Source organism: Nycticebus coucang, chromosome X, assembly GCF_027406575.1.
Source record: "Nycticebus coucang isolate mNycCou1 chromosome X, mNycCou1.pri, whole genome shotgun sequence".
Lineage (NCBI taxonomy): Eukaryota > Metazoa > Chordata > Mammalia > Primates > Lorisidae > Nycticebus > Nycticebus coucang.
In genome coordinates this window covers 58,136,618-58,143,837 of record NC_069804.1, presented here as the reverse complement: position 1 = coordinate 58,143,837, position 7,220 = coordinate 58,136,618, and positions in this window count along the sequence as shown.

The following is a 7,220-nucleotide window of genomic DNA, read 5'->3' as shown; positions in this document are numbered from 1 at the left end:
AGAAAGATGGAGACTTTACCTCGTTCATGTTTACATGGATGGATCTGGAACATATTCTTCTTAGTAAAGTATCTCAAGAATGGAAGAAAAAGTATCCAATGTACTCAGCCCTACTATGAAACTGATTTATGGCTTTCACATGAAAGCTATAACCCAGTTATAACCTAAGAATGGGGGAAGGGGGAAAGGGAGGGGAGGGAGGACGGGGGGGCAGAGGGAGGGTGATTGGTGGGATTACACCTGTGGTGCATCTTACAAGGGTACATGTGAAACTTAGTAAATGTAGAATGTAAATGTCTTAACACAATAACTAAGAAAATGCCAGAAAGGCTATGTTAACCAGTGTGATGAAAATGTGTCAAACGGTCTATAAAACCAGTGTATGGTGCCCCATGATCGCATTAATCTACACAGCTATGATTTAATAATAAAAAAAGAAAAATAAATAAATAAATAAAATAAAAGAAGAAAGGAATGTTTGAACAGAACAACAAAAATTGGAGGCAGAGGGGAACAACAATAAAAGTAATAACAAAAAAGATACAATACAATGGAACAGCTAAATCCGAAACATGAACAATTATGAATATAAAGGGTCAAACATAATGATTAAAAGTAAATGTTAGGTAAAAATGTTAGGTAAAGAAAGAAGACTCAATTATATACTATTTACTAAGGAAACCCTCTTTTTTAAAATTTCAGATTAATATGAGGGAGAGCACAAAGGATTAAGTTACATTTGTTTGTGTTTGTTAGGTAAAGTCCAAGTTGTAGTTGAGCCCTTCACACAAGAATTGTGCCACATACCCCTACATTGTACCCATTAGGTGAGAGCTTGCCAACACCCACCTCTGTTTCCCCTCTAACCCACTTAAGTTTAGTAGTGTTTTTCTCTGGTGTAGGCATGTAGTTGTTCATCTATTAGTTTCATTTTAATATTGAGTACATTGGATACTTGCTTTTCCATAGTTGTGATACTTTACTAAGGAGAATGTTCTTCAGTTCCATCCAGGTATAGTCTCCATCATTTTATGGCTGAACAATATTCCATGGTATACATGTTTATACAAGTTTATCAATCCATTCATGGGTTGATGGGCACTTGGGTTGGTTCCACATCTTGATGATTGCTAATTGAGCTGTGATAAACATTCTAGAGCAGATGTCCGTATGGTAAAATAATATATATATGTATTTTTTACTTCTGGGTACCTAGTAATGGGATTGTGGGATCAAACAGAAGGTCTACTTTTAGCTCTTTGGGGATTCTCCATACTTCTTTCCATAGAGGAGAATATATTAGTTTGCAATCCCACCAACAGTGTAAAAGTGTTCCCTTCTTCCATACCCATGACAGCATATACAGCTTTGGGACTTTGTGATGTCAGCTATTCTCAGTGGGAGTAGGTGATATCACAAGGTGGTTTTGATTTGCATTTTTCAAATGATTAGGAACAATGAACATTTTTTCATGTGTTTGTTGGCCTTTCATCTCTCTTCTTGGGAGAAGGTTCTCTTCATGTCTCTTGCCCACTGATAAATAGGACTGTTTGCTCTTTTTTCTTCTTGATCAGTTTGCATTCTCTGTAGATTCTAGTTTTCAGCCTTTTGTCAGATTCATAGCATGCAGATATATTATCCCATTCTGAAGGTTGTCTGTATGCTTTAGTTGTTGTGTCCTTATCTGTGCTGAAGCTTTTTCACTTAATCATGTCTTATTTATTTATTTTTGGTGTTGCTTCAATTGCCAGTGGGATCTTATTCAAAAAGTCTTTTCCCAGGCCATTATTGTCAAGAGTTTTAGTGACAATTTCTTCTAGAGTTTTTATCATCATGTCTTAAATTTATATCTTTTATCCAACATGAGTCAATATGTGCCAGTGGAGAGAGTTACAGGCCCAGTTTTAGTCTTCTACCTGTGGCTAGCCAGGTCTCCTAGCAGGTCTCCTAGCACCATTTATTAAATGGTATAGAATAGTTGGGCTTGGATATTGGATATTTGGGCTTTTTGGGGGGACTGCATTAAATCTGTAGATCAATTAGGGTATTATGGACATTTTTATGTTGATTCTACCTAGCCATGAGCATGATATGTTCTTCCATTTGTTAACATCCTCTGCTATTTATTTTCTCAGGGTTTCATAACTCTCTCTGTAGAGGTTCTTCATGTTCTTTGTTAGGTATATTTCCAGGTATTTCATTTTCTTTGAAGCTGTGAAGAATATTGTGTCTTTGATTTAATTCTTAGCTTGATTGTTATTGGCATATATTAAGGCTACTGATTTGTGGAAAGTGATTTTATGTCCTGACATGTTACTGTATTTCTTTCTTTTTTTTTTGACAGAGTTTCATTTTGCCACCCTGGGTGGAATGCTGTGGCGTCAGAGCTCACAGCAACCTCAAACTCTTGAGCTCAAGTGATCTTCTTGCCTCAGCTCCCAAGTAGTGGGGACTACAGACACTTGCCATGATGCCTGGCTATTATTAGAGATGGAGTCTTGCTCATGCTCAGGCTGGTCTCAAACTCCTGAGCTCAGGCAATCCACCTGCCTCATCCTCCCAGAATGCTAGGATTACAAGCGTGAGCCATCGCACTTCTTAGCCCATTACTGTGTTTCTTGATGTCTTCCAGGAGTCTTGTGATTGCTTGCCTGGGGTTTTCTAAGTAGAAGATCGTATCATCGGGGCTGTGCACATGACTCAAAGGGGTAGGGCGCATGCCCCATATGCCGGAGGTAACGGTTTCAAACCCAGCCCTGTCCAGAAACTGCAAAAAAAAAAAAAATCATATCATCAGCAAAGAGCAAGAGTTTGACCTCCTCTTTCCCCATTTGAACACCTTCGGTGTCATTCTCTTGCCTGATTGCATTGGCTAGAACTTCCAGCACTATACCTGAACAGTAGTGGCAATAGTGGACATCGTTGTCTGGTTCCAGTTCTAAGTGGAGATGCTTTCAGTTTTACTCCATGAAGTATAATATTGGCTATGGGTTTGGTTCAGATGACTTCTATAAGTTTAAAAAATGTCCCATCAATGCCTATTTCCTTAAGTTTTCCTATCATTAAAAGTATGTTGAACTTTGTCAAATGCTTTTTCTGAACTATAAAGACAATCACATGGTGTTTGTTTTTGCTTTTGTTTATGTGGTGAATTACATTTATGGATTTGTGTATGCCAAACCAGCCTTGTATCCCTGAGATAAAGTCCACATGGTCATGATGCATTATTTTTATTGATGTGTAGCTGAATTCTATTTGCTGGTATTTTACTAAGTTTGTTTGCATCAATATTTGTTAATGATTTTGATCTTTAGTTGTTTTTTTTTTTTATTGAATCTTTTCCTGGTTTGGTATTAGGGTGACAATTGCTTCACAGAAGGAATTGGGGAGGGTTCTTTCCGTCTCAATGTTGTGGAATAGGTATGAGCTCTTCTTTGAAGGTTTGCTAGAATTCTGGTGAAAAATCATCCAGTTCAGTACTTTTATTTGTTGGAAGCTTTTTTATTATTGCTGCAATTTGGGTGCGTGATATTGGTCTCTTCAAGAGTTGTAATTCTTTTTGGTTGAGTTTAGTGAGGTGGTATGATTCCAGGCATTGATCCATTCCTCCACATTTTCTTTTTTTCTTTTTTCTTTTTTTTTTTTTATTGTTGGGGATTCATTGAGGGTACAATAAGCCAGTTGTTTTTTTTTGGGGGGGGCAGAGTCTATGTTGCCTTTCATAGAGTGCTGTGGTGTCACAGTTCACAGCAATCTCAAACTGTTGGGCTTAAGTGATTCTCTTGCCTAAGCCTCCCAAGTAGCTGGGACCCACAGGCACCCACCACAACACCCAGCTATTTTTTTGGTTGTAGTTGTCATTGTTGTTTGGCAGGCCCGGGCTGGGTTCAAACTCACCAGCTCTGGTGTATGTGCCTGGCACCTTAGCTGTTGAGCTACAGGCACCGAGCCCACATTTTCAAATTTTTGGGGATAGAGATTTTGTAGTAATCAGTGATGATATTTTGTATCTCTGTGGCATCTTTTGTTATTTCCTTTTTTCTTTTCTGGTTGAGGTTATTAGAGATCTTATTTTTCTGTTTTTACTTAATCTGGAAAAAGGTTTATTGATTTTGTTAATATTTTAAAAGACCAAGTTTTTGTTTTGCTGATTTTCTGATTTTCTTATGTTCTCAATTTCACTTAATTCTTATCAAATTTTGCTTATTTATTTTATTTATTTTATTTTATTCTACTGGTTTAGAATTGGATTGCTTTTTCTTTCCCAGTTGCTTGAGATGGTTCATTATGCTGTTGATTTGCATTCTTTCTGTTTTTTGGATGTGGGCATTTATTGCAATAAATTTGCCTCTTAGGACTTCCTTTGCAGTATCCCACAGGTATTGATAGCTTGTGTCTTCATTGTCATTTTGTTTGAGACATATAATGATTTCCTTCATTATCTCCTCCTTGACCCAGCTGTCATTAAGCATAAGGTTGTTATTTTCCATGACTTTGTGTGAAAATAAAGATTTTTATTAGTTGGTTCAAATTTTATTCCATGATGGTCCCAAAAGATAAAAGGTATAATTTCTATTCTTTTAAATTTGTTCAGATGTGATTTGTGCCCTAAGATATGACCAATCTTGGAGAATGATTGATGGGATGATGAGAAAAATATATGCTCACTTTTATTGGTGTGGAATGTTCTGTACATGTCTGTTAATCCTATTTGTTCTAAAGACATGTTTAAGTACATTGCTTCTATGTTTACTTTCTACCCAGTTCTATCAGAAGGATGTTGAAGTCTCCCATTACTATGGAGTTGCAGGTGATCATGTTGCTCAGATTGGTTAGGGTTGGTTTTATATGTCTGGGAGTATTTCAATTGGTGCATAGTTATTTAGGATTAAAATGTCTTCTTTGTGTAGTGTTCCTATGACCAGTATATACTGTGCATCTTTGTCTTTCTTTACTTTTGTTAGTTTGATGCCCAAGGAATCTGCAAATAAGATAGTGATTCCTGCTTTTATCTGATTTCCATTTACCTTGAAATATGGTTTTCTATCTCTTCACCCTGAGTCTTGTTTTGTCTTTGCAGGTTACATGTGTTTCTGGAAGACAACATGTACTTTGTTTGTGTCTCTTTATTTAGTCAGCCAGCCTGTGCCATTTCAGTCTGGAATTAAAGCCATTCATATTTATTGACAGGATTGATAATTGTGATGGAGTTCTGTTCATCTTGTTTTGTGGAGTTCCATTACTTAGATTTACCACTGTGCCATCGTGGAAGTGAGGGTTTGTCCTTTAGTTTATGGATGTCTTTACTTTGATGGTAAAGTGTATAGAATGGGTCTGAGTACTTCCTGCAGAATCGGTCTTGTGGCAAATTTCCTCAATGTTTCTTTGTCAGTAAAAAATTTGATTTCTCTTTTGAATATGAAACTTAGTTTAGCAGGATACAGAATGCTAGGCTGAAAGTTAATTTGATAAAGAAGGTTAAAGACAGATAATACCTTTCTTCTGGCTTGAAAAGTTTCCACTGAAGAGTTTTTTGTCACCCTGATGTTTTTCCCTTTGTACATAAAAAGTTGCTAACACCTGACTGCTTGCATAGTTTTCTTTTTCATTTTGACTCTGGTCAATTTAATTAAAATGTGCCTAGGAGATGCTTTGCTTGAACTGAGACATGTTCAGGTTCTGAAACTATCTCTTATGTTTTCTGAATGTTTCACAATGATTGGGAAATTCTCCCCCATGATGTCTTGAAGTAGAGCTTCCATGCTTTTAAGACTTTCTTCTCCTTCAGGGATCCCTATGATTTGTATGTTTGTGCACTTCATATAGCTTCATATCTCTCCAAGCAATTGGTCTTCTTTTGCTCTCTTCTTTTCTTACTCTTTGAATGATTGGTTTAGTTTAAAAGTCTTGTCTTCAGTTTCTGAGATTCCTTCTTCTCCATATTCTACTCTATTGCTGAGACTCTTTACAGTGTTTTCAAACTCTTTGAATACCTCTTTCAATTCCTTAAGCTCTGCTGTATCTTTCTAATTATGTTTATGTCCAGATTCCAATGTCATTGATCTCTTGAGACAGTTTTTGGACTTTTTTATGGATTTCTTTTTCCATTTTTTGTTCAAATTCCATTCATCTTATTTGCCATCTGTATTCTGAATTCTATTTCTATCATTTTGACAATTTCTCCATGAATGGTATTTTCTACTGTATCCACCTTGTAAGATCTTTTGGGCACTGATCTGCCCTGATTCTTCATTTTATGAGGGTTCTTCTGCTAATTTTTCCCCATGTGTGTTTTTGATTTATTCATATATTTATTACACCTTTTCGGCTGGAATGTTAGGTTGACCTAAACTGTTACTAAGAAATATTCTATTTAGGATCACTTAAGCAGCTCTCATGAGGCAGTTATGGTCTGGAAGGCAGATCCTGGGCCGATCAAGTGCAGCAACTATCTGCTGGCAATATTGCTGCTCAACTTGTTCTGAGGAATTTTGTATGTTGAATCAGGTGGGCTGGTGATGACACTATTTGCTTCTAAGTGCAGAGCTCTCCATACCTCTTATAGGACTTGCCAGTGCCAAGCAAAAGCTCTTTGTTCCTCCAGCTGCTCAGCAGGTATTAGGGTTGTTTGGCTGCCTGTTTTAGGAATGATTGGATGCCTAATCTGAGGGACTGATATCATGTTCAGAGGCCTCAGGATGTGGAGCTTGCCTCAACCCTTCCAGCACCTGGCAGAGCAAAGTAGTTGCTTGCTACACAGTTAACTGCTCATCAGGGATTTTGGGCTGTTTGGGTACTAAAACAGGCTGGCTGATATCAGTTTCAAGGGCCCCAGGAGCATGGTGTTTACTGTGTCCCTTCCAGGGACTACCAAAGAGATGAGGCAGCTTGTTGTTATGCTGATCCACTCGGCAGGGTTTAAAGGCAGGACATAATTATAAGGAGGTCCTTATCTAACAAAAGCAATCAATGTAACCTGGTTCTGTGTACCCTTAATGAATCCCCAATAATAAAAAATAAAAATAAAGGCTTTTTGGAAACTAAAACTCATGGCCAAAATAAAATCCAGAGGCCCCAGGATATGGAGCTTGCCACTCTCCTTCACCACTGACTGTTCAAATGAGCTGCTGCTTATACCTCTGGCCTTTCTTGCCTACAGCCTACCAAATGTACTGTTCATGGCTGCACCATGTGAGGGTTCCTGAGGATGTGCCATATTG